We start from the raw sequence: 20,947 nt of genomic DNA on the forward strand, positions 1-20,947 counted from the left end.
TATTAGGTGTGCACACTAAGTAGTCCAGCATCAACGTGGTGAGTTTCATGGTGAGTCCACATTGCCTCACTGTTGTTCAGTTGTTTCAGTTTGACTTCATGATCCCATTCATTTTACAGATTGAGTTAGGTGACTTGTCCAGGGTCACACAGCTAGGAAGTGTGGCCAGATTTGAACTTAGGTCTTCCCGACTCCAAGCCCAGAGCTCTATCCCCATGCAACACCTAGCTGCCCTTCCATGTTGCCTAAGGAAGGGCAAATCAGCCCAGGAAATACAGCAATTCAAAACCCTGAGCCAAACATTAGAGGCATTGGGCCCATGAGTAACCACTACACTCTCAGCCTGGGTAAGACAGGGAGCCTTCGCCTTTAAGGAAAAAAAAATAAAACCCTTAGCTAAATCTGCAAATGAAGCGATTTTTGAAAATAAGTTTTTACTGGCATTTTCTATTGTTTGCATCGTCCTAATTCTCCTCCCCTCACCCTCACAGATGGTTATCCCATATAACAAATAGTATTTTTTTTTGCGAGGAAAAGAATCAGCACAACTGATCAATATACTGAAAAAAGTCTGAAAACATGTGAAATGTTTAACCACCTCCACAAAAGGATAGATTGGAGGGTATCCTATCATATCTCTTCATTCAAGGCTTGCTGGATCGGAATAATTTTGTTAATTTACTTTTGATTTTTTTGGTGTGTCACTGTTCTTTCTACTTTATCTTGTTGTAGTTTCTGTGTGTCATCCTCATGCAGGGGCCATGCTCAGCCTCTCTCTAGTGTTCCAAATTTAATGTATATACTGCTGAAAGAACACCCCAGATAAAAGGTTTTGGGGGGAAAGAGTAAATGAATACAGAACACATTTAAGCATCAAATGAGAAGGTGAAGGGACATAAAGACACCAACACCGATCCGTGCATTTTCAAAATCTACTCAAGATAAAACAACACCAAGAAGACTTACCATCTCTAAGCAGGTTAGCAAACCACAAAAGACCAATCAAAAATTATCTTTTTTTTTTTCTGCAAGTTAATATTGCATAGTTCCTGAGACCACAACTTTGGTTGACAAGGGGAAGGCCAACAATCTAAATTAAATCTTAACGTCTCAAGAGGAGGCTACATATACAATAGTCACTGATACCTGACAAGCCTGACTGTGCCTTGCAGACACATCAAAGTCAAAAGACAAGGTATGAAAGTAACAGGATAACAGCATCCTTCAGGCACACGAGGAGAGTTGGCTCACAATGAATTCTGCGCCCTCGCTTCTACTGAGGAGGTCATCCAGTCCAGCATCCAAAATTCATCCTCTGGTCCTTCATTTGCTTCTAGCTTTATCCTCTTCTTTAGGAGCAACTTCAGACAGTTTTGCAGACAGGACTGACATTTCCAGGACATTGTCAATCTGGAGGACTATAGCTTGGGGAAGTGTTTGGGGGCCTGTGTGACAAAATTTAATCATCTGTCCTAGTAGAAGGAAAGCTGCTATATAAATCCAAAGTAACATAATGAGATTTAATCATGTGGATTTAATCATGGCTGTACAAATATAAGGCAAGTTGCAGGGCACTGGCCAATCATGTTCTTCTGGGGGCTGAATCACATTGGCAAGTCTTTCCAGAACTGGGGACTTGAAGTGAAGGTGGAGAAGGCAAAGCAGCATGGGAGAAAGGGAAAGTTAAAATATATATGTGTGTGTGTGTGTATATATATATATATATATATATATATATATATATATATATATCATGTCCAACAAAGGGCACCCAGAAAACACAAATGGGAACTGGAACCAAGGAACACAGACAAAGAGGAAACAGGCAGTAGCTGTAGCTAGAATCAGGGGCTGAGTCTCATAGAAGGATCCAGAAAACAAAAACTCATCAACCCATGTATGAGTTCCAGATTCTAGTTCTGATGATGCTGGTAGCAGCTCTACTCGCATGCTTGGAGTTTCCTCATCTGCAACCTTTCTCATGAATAAGGTCAGCCCTAACACATTTTGTTCAGTTCAGTCATTTTTCAGTTGTGTTCTACTCCTCATGGGGGTTTTCCTGGCAAAGATACTAGAGTCGTTTGCCATTTCCTTCTCCCATTCATTTTACAGATGAGGAAAATGAGGCAAAAAGGGTTAAGTGAGTTACCCAGGATCACAGAGTTAGTAACTGTCTAAGGCCAGATCTGAACTCAGGAAAACGAGTCTTCCTAACTCTAGGCCTAGCACTCTATCACTCTATCCACTGTGCCACATAGCTGCTCCCTGGCACCTCCCAAAGCCTTACACCAGAAGTGATTGGACGCTGGTTGAGGAGAAAAGGGCAGACATTCAAAAATTTCAATGAAGTCTGAAAAACAACCAGATGGTATTATTAAAGTGTGAAGGGATTTCAAAATGAATAACCCAAGCAACTGGGCAACACTCACTGAAAAGGTTTTTAAGATCAATGCCTACTGAGACACAGGCAATCTTAGATTTGCCATAATACACAAACTGGGAAACACCTACATAACCTATTTTAATTTATAAAATTTGATTTGCTCCTGACAAGTTGGGTAGAAATGAAAATATTTGTATGCACTCAGATAACAAGTTTATTTACTTAAGATTAAAATTGCAGGATTTCTTTAAAGCAGGAGTTTCTTAAGTCTGTGGTCTATGATATCTTTTCTTAACATTTTGATAACTTTCAATATTATTGGTTTTGTTTGTAATTCCATGTTTTTTATTTTATGCATTTAAAAACATTATTCTGAGAAAAGGGCTTTTAGGCTTCACCATACAAGCAGAGATGTCCACAACACAAAATAAGTTAAGAATTCCTGCTTTAAACTGAGGAATCCTACTGTGATATGAATCCTAATTTACCTGTTTGACAAATTGAGATTCTTACAGTATTAAAAACTCTATTAATGTAGAGGTCATAGGAACGGAGATGTAGAGGTTGTTCAATTTGACTGCTTCATGTTATGGATTCATTAAAAGTGACTTGTCCAAGGTCAGACAGCTAGTAAATGAGACGGTCAGAATTTGAACCAGTTCCTCTGACATCAAATATAGTGACTTTCCAAAGTACTATGCTGTCTCAGACAAGTGGAATGTGCCAAAGAACCCAGAGGTCAGTGAAACATTTCTTCACAATGGAAACTGACATCACAAATACCATGCTTTTTGCCCAACAGACCCTAACTCAATGACACTGTTTTATGATTATTTTACACCCAATAGTAGCACAGTAATCTGGGGTTATTTACTGAAGGCACAAACTCTATTATAGCACAGTAGCATAATTTATATTCATAATCATAAGCCTACTTCTACTAAATTCCTACAGTGATGCTTCATTATGGCACAGAGGTCACCCTAGGTTCTCAAAAACGATACTCCATTGGATGAGAAGCTCTGACAGGTTGTATCTAGAGGGGAAAATTCCCAAAGTATAAGCCTGGCAATAAGACTAAATATATAGGGGCTTACCACCAGGAACTGGGCCACCATGGGATTAATTTCTTTGGTTGTAACTCATGAAGACTGTCTACTGAGGGACATAAGGGTTTAGCTGTGCATTAGTGAGAATACTCATAACAATCTCATGATAGTCTATAAAGGATGAAAGGATTTAAATATGCATTAGTGAACAGAGTAAGAAATCATAAATCTTGTAAAATGCTGAAGGACGAAGTATAACAATAACCCTGAGTCCTGAGGAAAAGGCTAACATGTTGCAAATATTCCATCCAAAAGGACGGTGAAGTGTTTCATAAATTTTATTATGATTTTTGTTTTATAAAGTAGTTGATTTTTTTTAAGTAGTGGCACTTAAAAAAGTAAAGGATGAACTATCTGGTGAAGTCACACAGATTATCTCCTTCCCAATGACTCAGGATAAATGGGATATTATTGTCCTTAAAGTGAGGCATTCCAGAGCAGAAGAAAAGGCTCTATTTTCACCCCAGTTTTCATGGTGAACCATGTAGTTTGAGAAAAGCAATTTATACACAAAGTTCAAATAACTAGACCTCTGTTTCTCTTCCATTTTCCATGGCTAAGTTTTTTCTTGAAACATTATCAGAAAGGAGAGACGCTGAAACTCAAATAAAAATCTATTAAATTCCTTCATTGATTAATGGTTTGACAGGGGTTGTTTAAAACAAAAAGTGGACACTTCCGCTTCCGGGAGCCAGGATGGCAGAGTAAAAAGGTAGTTGCTCTCACCCTATCAACCTCTGAAAACCCAGAAAATATCACCCCAGAAAAAACCCTGGAACAGCTGAACCAGAAGAAAGACGGGGTGCAGCAGTGCAGTAACCCAGGTACCTAAAGGGATTAATGGGAAAGGCCCCTCTTACCCTGGGGGAAGGGGAGCAGTACAGAACAGGGAGTCGCCCAGTCAGCTAGTGGAAAGACCCACTTTTGCATACCAGGAAGAGATTCTGGTGCCTGGGCATTCTATAGCAGACGGATCTCCCAGTGCCTCAGCAAAAATAAGGTAAGCAGTACTACAAAGGGCCCCAGGTGGATACGCACCCTGCAGCATTCCTTTAAAAGGAGCTGAAGAAAGCAACCTGGAGTTGCGCGAAAGTTCCAGCCTTGCTGATTCCAGCCCAACACCAGGTAAGCTGTCAGAACCCTACAGCCTCCAACTGCCAACCAGGAGGAGATCCTGAAGCCCAGGTGGTCGAGCAGGCAAACACCAACAGCTGGACCTCCGAGTGCCTCAGTGAGGGCGGGGGAACCCGTGGAAACCAGCTCAGAAAACCACCAGGTGCCTCAGCATTCTACAGCAAAGGAGTCTCCCAGTGCCTCAACAGAACTAAGGGAGGCAGTACTGCAAGGGACCCCAGGCAGATAAACACCTGGCAGCACCCATCTAAAAGGAGCCAAATAAAGCTAAAGGAAAGGAAAAGCAGGCAACCTAGATTTGCCTGAAAGTCCCAGCCTTGCTGATTCCAGCCCAATACCAGGTAAGCAGCCAGAACCCTACAGCCTCCAATTGCCAACATAAGAGGCCCCAGCACACAAAGCCAGTGACCAAGACCTAGGCTCCCAACACAAGAAGCTTGGGTCAGTGCCCTCTGCTCCCCAGCAGGAGAGCTTAATCTCTTTAAAGGCCAAGGAATAAAGAAACACCCATGAATAGAAAGAAATGTACTATTATGAGAAGAGTGAAGATCAAGACAGACATTCTGAAAAGGACAACATTGTCATCAAACCCACATCTGCAATATCAAAAGGGAATATGAACTGATCTGAAGCCCAAAAAGCTTTCTTAGAAGAGCTCAAGAAGGATTTTAAAAGTCAAATGAGAGAGGTAGACGAGTCCTTAAAAAGTACAATTGGCCAACTGGAAAAAAAGTACACTGAAGAAAACAAGTCCCTAAAAAACACAATTGGCCAACTGGAAAAAAAGTACACTGAAGAAAAAAAATCCCTTAAAAATACAATTGGCCAACTGGAAAAAAAAGTACACTTAAGAAAGCAAATCCCTTAAAAATACAATTGACCAATTGGAGAAGAAAGTACAAAATCTAACAGAAAAAAATAATATGTTAAAAATTAGAATTAAACAAATGGAAAGTAATGACTATGAGAGAGCAAGAATCAGTCAAACAGAAACAAAAAAATGAAAAAATAGATGAAAATATAAAATACCTCATGGGTAAAACAACTGCCAGGAAAATCGATCCAGGACAGAAAATTTAAAAATTATAAACCTACCTGAAAATTATGATGAAAAAAAGAGCCTGGACAATATCCTTCAGGAAATCATAAAGGAAAACTGCCCTGAAGTCCTAGAACCAGAAGGCAAAATAACTATAGAATGAATCCACCACTCCCTGCCTGAAAGAGATCCCAAATTGAAAACGCCAAGGAATATAATAGCAAAATTCCAAAATTACCAAATTAAAGAGAAATTACTGCAAGCAGCAAGCAAGAAACAATTTAAATATCATGCAACCACACTCAGGATTACACAGGACCTTGCAGCCTCTACACTAAAAGACTGTAGGGCATGGAACATGATATTCCATAAGGCAAAGGAGCTTGGAACGCAGCCAAGGATCAACGACCCAGAGAAAATGAGTGTGATTTTTCAGGGAAGGAGATGGATATTCAACGAAATAGGGGACTTCCAAACCTTCCTGATAAAAAAAACCAGAGCTCAACAAAAAATTTGATCTTCAAGATTCAAGAGAGACATAAAAAGGTAAATGGGACAGAAAGATACAATATATTGTTAATAAGGGTAAAATGTTTACATCCCTACAAGGGAAGATGACATTTGCAACTCTTGAGAACTGTATTGTTATTATACCATGTTAAAGGAGTATACATAAAGGGGGTGGATATAAGTTGACTTTGATGTAATGACAAAAAAAAATGTAATCAAGTGGGTTAAATGGATCCAAGTAAGTGGATTAGTCTGAGTTAAGAAAATGTACTGAGAAAAGAGGAGGCAGACAAGGGTAAATTACATTACAGGAAAAGACACAAAAACCTATTAGAGCGGAGGTAAAGAAGAGAGGGGGATAAGCATTGTTTGAACCTTACTCTCATCAGATTTGGCTCAAGAAGGGAATAACATAATCAGTTAGGTATAGAAATCTAACTTGCACTATAGGCAGTAGGAGGGAAAAGGGGAAAGAAAAGGGAGGGGGGATAGAAGGGAGGGAAGAAGCAGTAAGGGTAAAGGGGAAGAAAAGGGAAAGGGATAATAGAAGGGAGGTAGGACTGAAGGAGGCGGTGGTCAAAAGCAAAACACTAGTTGGGGGGGAAGGAGAAAGGAGAAAGAAAAGCATAAATGGGGGAAAAAAGGATGGAGAAAAAGACACAGATAGTAATCATAACTGTAAATGTGAATGGATAAACTCTCCCATAAAACGCAAGAGTATAGCAGAGTGGATTAAAAACCATAATCCTACAATATGTGGTTTACAGGAAACACATTTGAAAAAGTGTGACACATACAGGGTAAAGGTAAAGGCTGGAGCAAAATATATTACGCTTCAGCTGAAGTAAAAAAAAACAGGGGTAGCAATCCTAATCTCAGACAAAGCAAAAGCAAAAATAGATCTTATCAAAAGAGATAAGGAAGGAAACTACATCCTACTAAAAGGCACCATAGAAAATGTAATATCATTACTAAACATATACGCACCAAACAGTATAGCATCCAAATTCATACAGAAGAAGTTCAGGGAGTTACAGGAAGAAATAGACAGCAAAACTATACTACTGGGGGACCTCAACCTCCCCCTCTCTGAACTAGATAAATCTAACTACAACATAAACAAGAAAAAAGTTAAGGAGGTGAATAGAACATTAGAAAAGTTAGGTATGATAGACCTGTGGAGAAAACTGAATGGAGATAGAAAGGAATATACTTTTTTCTCGGCAGTACATGGCACATACACAAAAACTGACCATGTACTAGGGCATAAAAACCTCACAATCCAATGTAGAAAGGCAGAAATATTAAACGCATCCTTTTCAAATCATGATGCAATAAAAATTATATGCAATAAAGGGCCATGGAAAGATAGAGTAAAAAATAATTGGAAACTAAATAATCTAATCCTAAAAAATGATTGGGGCAAACAACAAATCATAGAAACCATCAATAATTTCATTCAATAGAATGATAATAATAAGACAACATACCAAAACTTATGGGATGCAGCAAAAGCAGTTCTTAGGGGAAGTTTTATATCTCTAAATGCTTACACAAATAAAATAGAAAAAGAGGAGATCAATGAATTGGGCATACAACTAAAAAAATTAGAAAAAGAACAAATTAAAAATTAAACACCAAATTAGAAATATTGAAAACCAAAGGAAAAATTAATAAAATTGAAATTAAGAAAACTATTGAACTAATAAATGAAACTAAGAGCTGGTTTTATGAAAAAACCAATAAAATAGATAAACCTTTGGTTAATCTAATTAAAAAAAAGAAAGAAGAAAACCAAATTACTAGTATTAAGAATGAAAATGGTGAAGCTGACACTAAAGAAGATGAAATCAAAACAACAATTAGTAATTATTTTGCCCAACTATATGCCAACAAATTTGACAATCGTAGTGAAATGGATACATATGTACAAAAATATAAATTGCCCAGATTAACAGAAGAGGAAGTAAAATACTTAACCCCATCTCAGAAAAAGAAATTGAACAAGCCATTGATGAACTCCCTAGGAAAACATCTCCAGGGCCAGATGGATTTACATGCGAATTCTATTAAACATTTAAGGAACAATTAATTCCAATACTATATAGACTATTTGGTAAAATAGATGAAGAAGGAATCTTACCAAATTCTTTTTATGATACAAATATGGTGCTGATACCTAAACCAGGAAGAGTCAAGACAGAGAAAAGAAAATTATAGACCAATTTCTCTAATGACTATAGATGCAAAAATTTAAACTAAATATTAGCAAACAGATTACAGCAACTCATCACAAGAATAATACACTATGACCAGGTAGGATTTATATCAGGAATGCAGGGCTGGTTCAAAACAAGGAAAACTATCAGCACAATTCATCATATCAACACCAAAACTAACAGAAACCACATGATCATCTCATTAAATGCAGAAAAAGCTTTTGACAAAATACAACACCCATTCCTACTAAACACTACAGAGCATAGGTATAAATGGAGTCTTCCTTAAAATAATAAATAGCATCTATCTAAAACCTTCAGCAAGCATAATATGTAATGGGGACAAGCTAGATGCATTTCCAGTAAGATCAGGGGTAAAACAAGGATGTCCATTATCACCACTGTCATTCAACATTGTACTGGAAAGTTAGCTCTAGCAATAAAAGAAGAAAAAGACATTGAAGGTATTAGAATAGGCAAAGAAGAAACAAAACTATCATTCTTTGCAGATGACATGATGTTATACTTAGAGAATCCCAGAGAATCAAGTAAAAAACTACTTGAAATAATAAACAACTTTAGCAAAGTTGCAGGCTATAAAATAAACCCACATAAATCTTCGGCATTTCTATATATTACCAACAAAGCCCAACAGCAAGAGATAGAAAGAGAAATTCCAGTTAAACTTACTGTAGATATTATAAAATATTTAGGAATCTACCTCCTGAAACAAACCCAGGAACTCTATGAACACAATTACAAAACACTTTTCACACAAATGAAGTTAGATCTAAATAACTGTAAAAACATCAGTTGCTCATGGGTAGGCTGGGCTAATATAATAAAAATGACAATTCTACCTAAGCTCATTTACTTATTCAGTGCCAAACCAATCAAACTACCAAAAAATTATTTTATAAAGTTAGAAAAAATAATAACGAGATTCATTTGGAAGAACAAAAGGTCCAGAATATCAAGAGAACTAATGAAACAAAATGCAGGGGAAGGTGGCCTAGCCATTCCAGATTTTAAATTGTATTATAAAGCAGCAATCATCAAAACTGCTTGGTACTGGCTAAGAAATAGAGTGGTGGATCAGTGGAATAGGTTAAATATGCGAGACAGAGTAGTCAATGACTACAGTAATCTATTATTTGATAAACCCAAATACCCCAGCTTCTGGGATAAGAGCCCACTCTTTGAAAAAAATTGCAGGGAAAACTAGAAAAGAGTATGGCAGAAACTAGGCATAGACCAAAATCTCACACCATATACCAAAATAAAGTCAAAATGGGTATATAATTTAGATATAAAGGCTGATACTATAAGCAAACTGGGAGAGCAAGGAATAGTTTACCTGTCAGATCTATGGAGAATGGAAGAATTCATGACCAAACAGGAGATAGAGAACATTACAAAAAGCAAAATAGATAATTTTGATTACATTAAATTGAAAAGGTTTTGCACAAACAAAGCCAATGCAACTAAGATTAGAAGGAAGGTAGAAAATTGGGAAAGAATTTTTACAACCAGTCTCTCTGATAAGGGCCTCATTTCTAAAATATATAGAAAATTAAGTCAAATTTATAAGAATACAAGCCATTCCCCAACTGATAAATGGTCAAAGGATATGAACAGACAGTTCTCAGATGAAGAAATTAAAGTTATCTATAATCATATGAAAAAATGCTCTAAATCACTATTGATTAGAGAAATGCAAATCAAAACAACTCTGAGGTACCACTTCACACCTATCAGAATGGCCAACATGACAAAACTGGAAAATGATAAATGTTGGAGAAGATGTGGGAAAATTGGAACACTAATGCATTGTTGGTAGAGTTGTGAAATGATCCAACCATTTTGGAGAGCAATTTGGAACTATGCCCAAAGGGCTATAAAAATGTGCGTACCCTTTTACCCAGCAATAGCACTTCTAGGTCTACATCCCAAAGAGATCACACAAACAGGAAAAGGACCTTCATGTACAAAAATATTCCTAGCAGCTCTTTTTGTGGTGGCAAAGAATTGGAAATTGAGAGGATGCCCATCAATTGGGGAATAGCTGAGCAAGTTGTGGTATATGAATGTGATGGAATACTATTGTGCTATAAGAAATGATGAACAGGCTGACTTCAGAAAAACCTGGAAAGACTTGTATGGTCTGATGCTGAGTGAAGTGAGCAGAACAAAGAAAACGTTGTATACAATAACAGCCATGTTGTGTGATGACTAATATTGATAAACTTAACCCTTCCTGGCAATACAAGGATCTAAGACATCTCCAGAGGCCTTGTGATGGAAAATGCTATCCACATTCAAAGAAAGAACTATGGAAGTCGAATTGCTATTTTTTTTTCTTTTCTGTTGAGTTTTGTTTCCTCTTTCTGATGGTTTCTCCTATTGGTTTTAATTTTTACTTACAATATCACTAATGTGAAGATATGTTTAATATGAATATAAATATATAGCCTATATCAGACTGTGTGCTGTCTTGGGGAGGGTGATGGGGAGGAAAGGGGAGAAAAATTTTAAACTCAAAAGCATATGGAAGTGATTATTGAGAAATGAAAATAAATTAATAAAAAAATAATAATTAAAGAAAAAAGTGAAGGTGGAGAATTGTATGTACACACACACATCTAAACATCTCTAAATATGTGTGTGTGTGTGTGTGTGTGTGTGTGTGTGTGTGTGCGCGCTCCCCACAACTAATCATCCACATTTGGCTTACCATCACCATGAAAAGTGGAGTGGCCAGTGCTACTTGAGGAAATTAAAAAAAAAAAGTATTGAGTCTCTTCAAGCAGAAACCAAGCCTCCTGGATGATCTATTCAACAAGAATGAATAAGTTGGAACAAAGCTTATTGAAGTTTTCTTGTTCCTTTAACTACAGAAATGTAAAGTCACTTATGGGATGATAAAGAAATCATTTCTCTGCTATTAGAAGTGGGTTTGGGAACACTGTTTTCCACAGAAGTTGAATGAGGTTGTTTTTTAAAAGGGACAAGGCTCCAGAAAAGGAACAAGGTGTCCCTTTTTCCTTATTTCTTAAACTCTTCACAATGCTGTTGGTTCTAGTTCCAGCTCTGACTGTGACCTTGACGTTAAATTTCTCTATCTCTAAAAAACAAGGGAATTGTACTAAATTTCTGAGATCGATCCCACCACACTGTGACAATTTACAATTCTCTGGGGAAGAGGAGGTTTACAATCTTTAAGTGGTAAATCAAAGTCATGAAAAAACAACATTTGACTCTTAGAGTTATTTCATTTTTCTAAGGAAAGATATTACCAAGTTTTGCTCTTGCAAAAAATATTTAGGATAATAATAACCGTTAGGACTGCGAGTCCCTATGGCTATTGTGGGGTGGGAGTAGAGACTGTATTTTTTTCAAACGCATTGATTTTCAAATGAAATAGAAATTTCTTAACATTATCATAATGCTTCAGGTTTGGTAGATTTCATATCAGTTGTTATATGAGAGCTCAAAATAACAATGCTCTGGGCTTGATAACTCCCAACAAATATTTTGAACCTTCCCTTGAAAATAAAACAATACTGCAATGCTAAAATATTAATGCACAATAACATGATTCAAATTTCCATGCATCTAAGTTACTGTAGTTCCAAATTTCCACAGAAGTCCTCTAAAATATTAGGATATAGGCACACAGAGTTGGAAGGACCTTCAAGAAGGTTAAGTCTAGTCCTCTCATTTTACAGATAAAGAAACTGAGTCTCAGAGAGATTAAAGAATTTGCCCAAGGTCACTCTCAATGATATGTTAAAGAATTGCATTAACTCACTCAATTCTTTTGGGGTTTAAAAAGTTATACAACAGTCCTTCATTCATGCCTTTAAACTTTTAAATGTCTTCATTCAGTCTTCCTCTCTTTTCCTCCAGTCTCTAAGCATGAGGTTATATTCTCCTCTTAGCTCCAACTGTATCCTTGATGCCATCCATGTCATCTCTGATCTTACTCCAACAACTCTCCCTTCTCTCTCTTGCCCCTTTGCCCTTCTCTTCTGCCCTATAAAAAAGCTCAGATTTCCTCCATTCTTTAAAAGAAAAAGTAACCTTGCTACACTCTAAAACTGACTTTGCCTCTTTCTTCTCTTTTAATGCCAAAATTCTTTTTTTTTTGGCTTAATGCCAAAATTCTAGGAAGAGTAATCTATACTTGCTATTTCTACTTCTTTATCACTTTTCCCCTCCAAAATCCTAGTGCATACTGGCTTCTGTCTACACCACTTTATTAATAACCCAAGAGAAGTCAGTTTCAGTAATCTATCACCCAGTCTAATCACCTTTTCTCTATCTTCACCATCAATGAAGTCAGTTAGTAAATAAGCATTTGTTAAGCACTTATTATGGATGAGTCATGCGCTAGGGATATAAAGAAAGGCAAAGACATAGACTCACTGGAGGAGTTCCCATTCTAATAGGGGAAAGACAACTGGGCAGACAAAGATGAACATACAGGACATAAAAGGTGTAAATGGGAGGTAATTTCAGGGGAAAGGTCCTAGCTGATGGGAGGGAAGGAAAGGGCATAAAAAACACCTCTTTAAAAAGGTAGAATTTGAGCTGAGTCAGGAAGGAAGTCAATAGGTGAAGTTATTTCCTACTGTTAACCACACTTTTTCTATAATTTCCATGACACTTTTTTCTCACAGTATTCCTACCTTACTGTCTACTTCTTTTATCTCCTCTTGTCTCCATCTGTCTATCTTTTTCTTCAGTCCACCTCTTCATTTCCTCTCCAAATGCAGCTATCCTAGTTCAGGCCCTTTTATCTGCACTATTGAAAATGCTTTCCTAGTTCTTAGATCAGCAATTCTCAAATGTTTTTCATTCTTAAGACCCCTTTATACTCTTAAAAATTATTAAGCACCCCAAAGAACTTTTATGTTTATGTGGGTTATACCTATCAATATTTACCAAATTAGAAAATAAAACTAATAAAATGTTTAAATATGCATTTATTAATTCACTTAAAATAATAATAAACCTATTACATGTTAACATAAATAACATATCTTTAAAAATCAGTGAGAAGTAGCATTATTTTATATACTGTCACAAATTTCTTAAATGTTTGGCCTCATAGAAGACAGCTGGATTTTCACATCTGCTCCTGCATTCAATCTTGTGATTATGTTGCTTTGGTTAAAGTGTGTGAAGAAAATCTAGGCTCACACAGATTAGTTGGAAAATGGAAGAGTATCTTAATGAGTTAACATCTCAATATTTTTATGAAAATAGTTTTGACCTCACAGATCCCCTGAAAAGGTACTGTGGATTCTCAGGGGTCTGAGGACCATGACTGGGAGAAGTGCTGACCTATTCCAATCCCCATTTACCAATAGAGAAAGAGACCCCAGAGCTGTTGTCATCTATCCTTTCTCTTTTCTTGCTTTCAATTACACCCAGAGTAATCTTCCTAATGCAGTATATTGAGAATATCAGTCCAAGTACTCAAAAACCTTTAGATGTACCACCACTGTTGCCCAAATACTGTATAAACTCACTATCCTGGCATTCATGGCCCTCTAAAATTAGAATCTAACTATCCTTCCAGCTTTATCTCATCTTACTCCTCTTTCTATGCTCTATGTTGTGGACAAATTGAACTAAGTGTCTAATTTCTCATTTTCCTCCTATCTTTTAAATTTAATGGGTAGAGTGAAAGACAACATATGCCAAAATTCTCATAGCAGCACTTCTGTGGTAACAAAAAACTGTAAACAAATTGAGGAATTTATTGGGGAATGGCTAAACAAATTATATGCATGTTATTGGATAGGGCACTGACTGAGTAAGCAAACAGTCTAAATGAAGTAGCAAGACATCCTAAGGGAAATACAAAAGGTGGTATTTCAGGGAAGAGGAGGAAAGGAAGAGATCTTAACCACCACCTCCTGATGAATGTTGGTGGAGATAGCCTCAAGATCCTGGTTCAAGAGTGATAGCAATGGGTGGGCCCACTAGACCACTGGCTCTTTTTTCCAGCTTGATTCTTAGCCATCACCAAGAGAAGCAACCACTATGGAGAAGGGGCCTACCAACCCTGTAACCACCAGTATCAACTACTTACCAACTACCACCAATAAGCAGGCAAGCCCAAGAGCCTAGCAAGAAAATGGCAGAACCTCCTAGACTACCAGTGCTGCTTCCAGATTGGCCCCAGTAGCCATCATCCTTGGAATCAACTTCTTCTGCCAAGTGCAGAAGTGGCTTCTCAAAAATCAAAGCTACTGAAGACTCTTGAAATAAAGTTCTCATCACCAAAGTCATTGGTGTGATAAAATAGTTTAATATTAGAAACCAACAGTTTTTAAAGGAAATGATATTAGAGAAGATGTATTACCATCAACTTTGCTGAAGAAGCCAAGGGCCATTGGGCCTATTAGAAATATGAATTTCTTGAAAACAGAAACAGTCTTCCTTTTCCATTTGTATCTCTAGCACTTAGCACAGTGTTTTGAACATAATAAGTGTTTAATAAATAATTTTTCATTCGTTCATTTATAGAAGATTACTCCATTGTAGCTGGCAGTGAAGTAAATACTAAGTCTAGAGTCAAGAAGACCTGAGTTCACATCCTGCCTCAGACACTTACAAGGTATGAGACTCTGGGTAAGTCATTTCAACCTCACAGGGATGTTCCAAGGATCAAGTGAAATAATATTTGTTAAAAATGCTTAATTAGCGGTAATTAGCACACAGCAGGCACTATATAAATGCTTATTCCCTCCCTCATTCCCTTCCTTACTATAAATAAAAAAAGATACAAGAAATTAAAGTAATTCAGCACACACTTTCTCCTGTTGAAATCTGAGGCCGATTCATTATCTATCTATACTGCCATAGCTATAAGTACTATGGGACAAGCTCTATAAGATATCCATCCAAATGTGTATTGAGAATAGGACAATAAGGATTTTTCATCCACTTGTTCTTTCCCATGTGGATGGGCAGGTCAAATTTCTCTGAGTAATTACAGCTCTCTATCAGGAGACTCTGGTAATATTCCTGGGCTTGATGCAATCAGCACAAAGTCATCTGCAAACAAGACCTTACCCTCCACAGATAATCCTTCTATGATTTGGATTCTGCACTGGAGTTTAGATGAAGAAGAAATTGCTTTACTCTTTTTAACGTTGCCATTACCATGGACTCCCCTTAGGTACATCTGGTTTCTTTGCGTGTGCCCATGATGCCAAGTTTTCTAGTCCTAAGCCACTGATGAGTTGGATCTAAAGAAAGAAGTTGGTTTAACCACCTTCCACATGTACATTAATTTTTAAATTGTTATTAATATGTACTATATTTACATTGTAAACATGTAGACACTACTCCCCCTTCATCAGAGGTTTTTGGTAACAAAATATAATAATACAAGTACCTCACTAGAAAGCACATGCAACATTTCACCATCTGTAGTAGCACCACCTATTTTTTTAAATTAACAGAAATTTATTGAAATTGAAAAAAAATTTCCAATAAAAAAAAAAGAAAAACAAATTTCTTATATTCTTTATAATACACAGGATCAAACAAAACAAATTTCCTCAATGGTTGTATATGTGTGTGTGTGTATGTGTAATATTCTTTAACGATATGCATCACCTCTCTGTAAGGGATGGCAAGTTTCATCATTGGGTTCTCTGGAATCATGAATTATCATTATGCTGATTATGTTTCTTACAGACTTACAAAACTGTTTGTTTTTATAGCGTTGTTATTGTATAAATTATTCTTTATGTACTTTTATATAAGAAGCTTCATTTATATTTCTAATACTACTCGGTTATCTTGTAAAGCACAAACCTGTACTATTTTTGAACATTCATGAGATTTAGATTTTCTATACATCTTCTCATTTTAAAAACGTACAACTAGCCACTTAGAGACAGACTTATTTTTTTTTCAATCTGTAAATTTAGCATTTCTCTCTACATCATCTAGGCATCAGGCAACCAGATCACCCAGGATTATGATCAGAGAGTGACTTGTCTGGTTCTATTTAACTTAGTCTGGCTCTAGAGTCAAAGCATGATCTTCAGATCTCAAATCCCTGTCTCTGATTCACAATTCCCAGCCTGACTCCACTTAAAAGATCCTAATGGTCATAAAATAGAAAGCACCAATTCAATCACCTCCGCAGTTTCTCATTAAAAAAAAAAAAGTTCAACTATACGACCAAAAATTAAAAAAGGTATCCTAATTTAAACTACTCTGCATATGGCAAAATGGGGGGAAAATGGGGGAAAGGAACCTCAAATCAGGTATCATAAATACAAAGTGGTTTGACAGCTCACGTTTTACACTGTGGACTGGGTATTCAAGAGAGCAAAGGAAATCAGTGTCTCTTTCGAGATGGATGGGAGCATGGGAATAGTAAGAAGCAAAGAAAACCTCTGTTGGTCATTCCTTCCTTCCCCAGGAGAGAAGCAAAAGGTTTTTTGCCTGAACATCCTAAAATGGGAATGTACCATTCCAATATGAGTAGTTTTTCAGGTGAAAATTGAAATATGATATTCTGTCTGGATAACATTTTCATCTACCTCTCAATTCTCACTTACAATTTGGCATCCAACCTCATCACTCCCAAAGTTACCAATGATCCAACTGACAAATTCGAAGGATTTTTTCAGATCCTCACCTTTTCTGGTCTCCTTGCAACATGGCATTTGCTCTACCTAGTACCAGTGCCTCTCCCACCCTGAAATTACTTAGTATTTACCTGGTCTACATTTTGTATTCAGTCATATGTATAATGTTTCTCTTGATGGAATATAAGCCATTCCTTACACGGAAAAAAAAAAAAAAAGCAGGAATTTTTTCCCCTCTTTTTGCTTTTTTTACCCAGTGCCTGGCTCATAGTAGGCACTTAATAAATTATTACTAACATTAAAGAACTAAAAATCTCTTGCCAAGCAGTGGTATTAGCCAAAATTTCTCCCCTCCCACGACTTAGCAAATATACGAGAATAATAACACTCCCACAACTTAAGAAAGGCTTTATTTCAGTGGCTGAAACTGTATGTGTACTATTCTAGATACTTACAAATTATGCCATATAAATACAAACTATTTCTATAAATAAATCATGTAAAATTCCTAGATAAGTACAGACTCATAGCTATAAAAGATGGAGAGGCCTACAGTTCAAACCCTCATTTTACTGAGAAAATGAACTCAAGAGTAAACAATTCAGCCAAGATAAAGGTAGGACGTCCTGGAGCCAGGTTCTGAACCCAATCCAGCACTCTTTCTTTCTCTCGTAAAAACTTCCTTTCATTTTATACTGGGACACACAGTTTTAACTACCAACTATGCCAGCCTAAAACAGCGACAGAAATTTCCACAATGTCATCTGCAGAGCAAGATTTGCAATGTATCTTAACATTTCATCCCACTCAATACCACTTAAGCCAGGCCAGCCGATGTAAGAGCATACGATGGGGACAGAAACTTCCAGTAAATAGTTTTGCCACTGTGCAATCTTGACAAGCCAGTGGGTCTTTCTGGGGTTTCCACATCTATAAATGAATGCAGTGAACTAAATGATCCTTCCTTAAGATCTCCTCCAGTTCAAAAATGATAACAATCCACGAAAAGGACCTCAAAATTGATTACATCCAGAAATCTCAATCAGAACGTATGCATATATGTGTATATATAATACTTTCCCAACATGTGCTGTTACCAAAATTCTCTGTTCATACAACAAGGAGGCAATATGGTACAGTGGAAAGGGTAGAATTTAGAGTCAGAGGACCAGGGTTTGAATCTCAATTACTAACCTGTATGACCTTGGGCAAGGCCCTCAACCTCTCTGGGCCTCAGTTTCTTCATTTGTAAAATAAAGTCATTGGACTAAATAATGGCTTGGGTTCCTTCTTGCTCTAAAAACCTAAAAGTCGATGTCATGCGGCAGAACCTTAAATATACAATGAAATTTTAAAATCGCGTATCCAATTTCCTTATTTGTATACAAGTAAACAGGCCTAAAGATACGATGTCACTTTTCTAAGTACACACTTCTAAATTAGGGCTAACTATAACCACACTGTCCCCTTAAAGGTGAAGAGAGAGAGAGAGAGAGATTAGAAATAAATGACACCTTTTGCCGACACAATCTTATCTTTTGGCAGTTCGAAAAATTCCAAGTGCAACTGAAAATATTCTCAATACTGTAAATCTTCCAACTACCACAATAATAATAAAAGCTTACATTTGTGGAGTGTTTTATATTTCTCTAAGTTCAGCCAAGTATCATGGCATAAGTGGTACAAGTACTCTTCACTCTATTTAACAAATGGTAAAAGTGATGTTCTGAAAATGGAAGAAACTTGACCACAGTTGCATGGCTATCAGAAAAGAAGGGACCCTACTTACAGGTCAATACTTACCCCACCAAACCACAACGATATGACAATATAAGAAAAAATTATAGATCATAGATTGAGAGGCTGTAAAGTCCAACTCCCCCTCATTTTATAAATGAGCAAACTGAGGCAGAATAAGCTTAAGTAACTTAGAGTCACACAGTTACTAAGACTTTGAGGCAGGATTGGAAATCTAATAACCTCTATTTTCAGCTTCCAATAAAGTATCAGATAGGGAAAGCTTATCTTAGTGCCCATACTATGTCCTGAGTCAGTATACCTTCATTAATGGTAAATGTGGATAATGACATCATCATCTTTGTAGCTATGTCATCCAAGAGCTAGACATCATATAATTTTTGCAACACACAATATTCATTAAGACCGAAACCGTGATGGTGCATTTCTCCTTGAATCTCTATTTCAAAATGGATTTATTAATTTAATCACACATTTGGACAGAACCTAAAAGGTATGTGAAGTCCAAGAGTTTATGGTATTTGGCCCTCTGTGGAATGAATATGAATATTTTGAACACAGGCCCCAGGATGACACATCAGAAAGCAAAAGAAGTTCAAGAACTTAGTCTCACTGAAAAAAAAAAAAAATACAACTATGCTTCTGAAATTACATCATACTTCCATTTTTAAAGGTGGAAACAGGGGCTACCTTTCAGCTCAACCATTTACCAAAACCATTTTACCAATAGGCTACTGACAACCTGACATGGAAAATAGACTTAAGGGAGCAAATTGAAGGAGAATGTGTACATGTATGAATGTGTTTTTGTGTATATATGCATGAGAGGTTAGTAACGAGTTACTACGTCAACGAGTTAGTAAATTGTACCTATATCAACAGGCATATTCCCAACCTGTTAAATTAACTGATGACTAGTTTTTAGATAGGGATATTAGTGCAATAAACTCATATTTAGAGAAAAAATATTGGCTATAAGGATGAGCAGAAGTATAATTGGTCAACATGATAAGCATAGCATAGCCCATTTCTGTGTGTTCTAACAACCCTAAAAGAGATATAAAATTTCAGTTATTTATTAATTTTATGCTAAGCCAATACATTGAGAAGACAACTGAAATACCATCTACTAACTTGCTGACCATAATAACTTATGTTATTAGTCACAGTAGCATAACAATCAGTTATAACTTAAGAGATACACAGTGAAGCCTCATGCCATGGAACCATGTTAAAAGTCTAACATTATTATAGCTTAGTCTTCTGTGTCACATGAAGCTGTTGGCAAGAAAAGGATCCCAGGTAGGCCAAGAGGTGCCAGGACTAGGAATCTGGCTAGTCACATTTGGCCTGAGAATTACCATAGATTTCTGCAGGCAAGAGGTTGGTATCCAGTTGAATGAATGAAGGCACAGAGCACCAAAAAGTTACCTTAGTACAGGCAGGCAAAGTCCAGAGTCACAAAGTCAGATGTCAAGAGGAACACTGATGAATAGGGCAGCTTTGATCACAGGAAAGAAGCTATTTATTGTCTCTCTACCCTATGTTGAGAGAAAATTAAAGGAGAAACAATCCCTACACTCCTGACTGGCTTCATACGAAGAAACACTTCTTCTCAAGGATTTAAAAGGTAATATTCTTTTTTATCCCCCATCCTACCAGTCCTCCAAAGTGAAATACTAATTCAGCTCTAATCTAGTACCTTTTAATTACAATGTGAAATTACTAGTAAAGTTGTGAATAAATACTGTTTGCTGTAAGTTTTCAAAACCATACAATGATTGTCTCAAGTCCAGGCAAGTTATAATGCCTTGTGTCTCAAGGTGAGATCAAAGTTTACGACATATTTATTTTGACCTTTCCCAGCACTTCGTATAGATCACTGAAATACTTCCTGAATAATTATCGGTGAATGTTACTTAGTTTCATGGACTACGAATGGATGTGAATGAATGAATGAATGAAGCATTTATTAAATGTTTACTATGTGCCATGTACTGGGACTATGCTGAGCACTAGAGATATAAAGAATAATAATAATAATAATAAAAATAATAAAATCAAGATAATCCCTACTTTTAAGAAGCGCACACTCTAATTGGAAGAAACAATATATAAAAGTATGGAAGTCCTACGGGTGTAGCAATAGGAGATAGCAAGGTCCAGAGGTA

The 20,947-nt window shown here is 36.7% G+C and overlaps 1 protein-coding gene and 1 non-coding gene across 2 annotated transcripts in view; both read right to left on the reverse strand.

Annotated features, from left to right (window-relative positions):
* PSD3 (pleckstrin and Sec7 domain containing 3) overlaps positions 1–20,947 on the reverse strand; it is a 608,877-nt gene that overhangs the window by 177,559 nt on the left and 410,371 nt on the right. The gene's annotated exons all lie outside the window — the stretch shown is intronic.
* Positions 712–815, reverse strand: LOC114045566. The gene has a single exon (XR_003569394.1). It is a non-coding gene; the product is annotated as a U6 spliceosomal RNA (small nuclear RNA).

The sequence above is a fragment of the Vombatus ursinus genome, unplaced genomic scaffold, assembly GCF_900497805.2.
Source record: "Vombatus ursinus unplaced genomic scaffold, bare-nosed wombat genome assembly UNPS02014778.1, whole genome shotgun sequence".
NCBI classification, from domain to species: Eukaryota; Metazoa; Chordata; class Mammalia; order Diprotodontia; family Vombatidae; genus Vombatus; species Vombatus ursinus.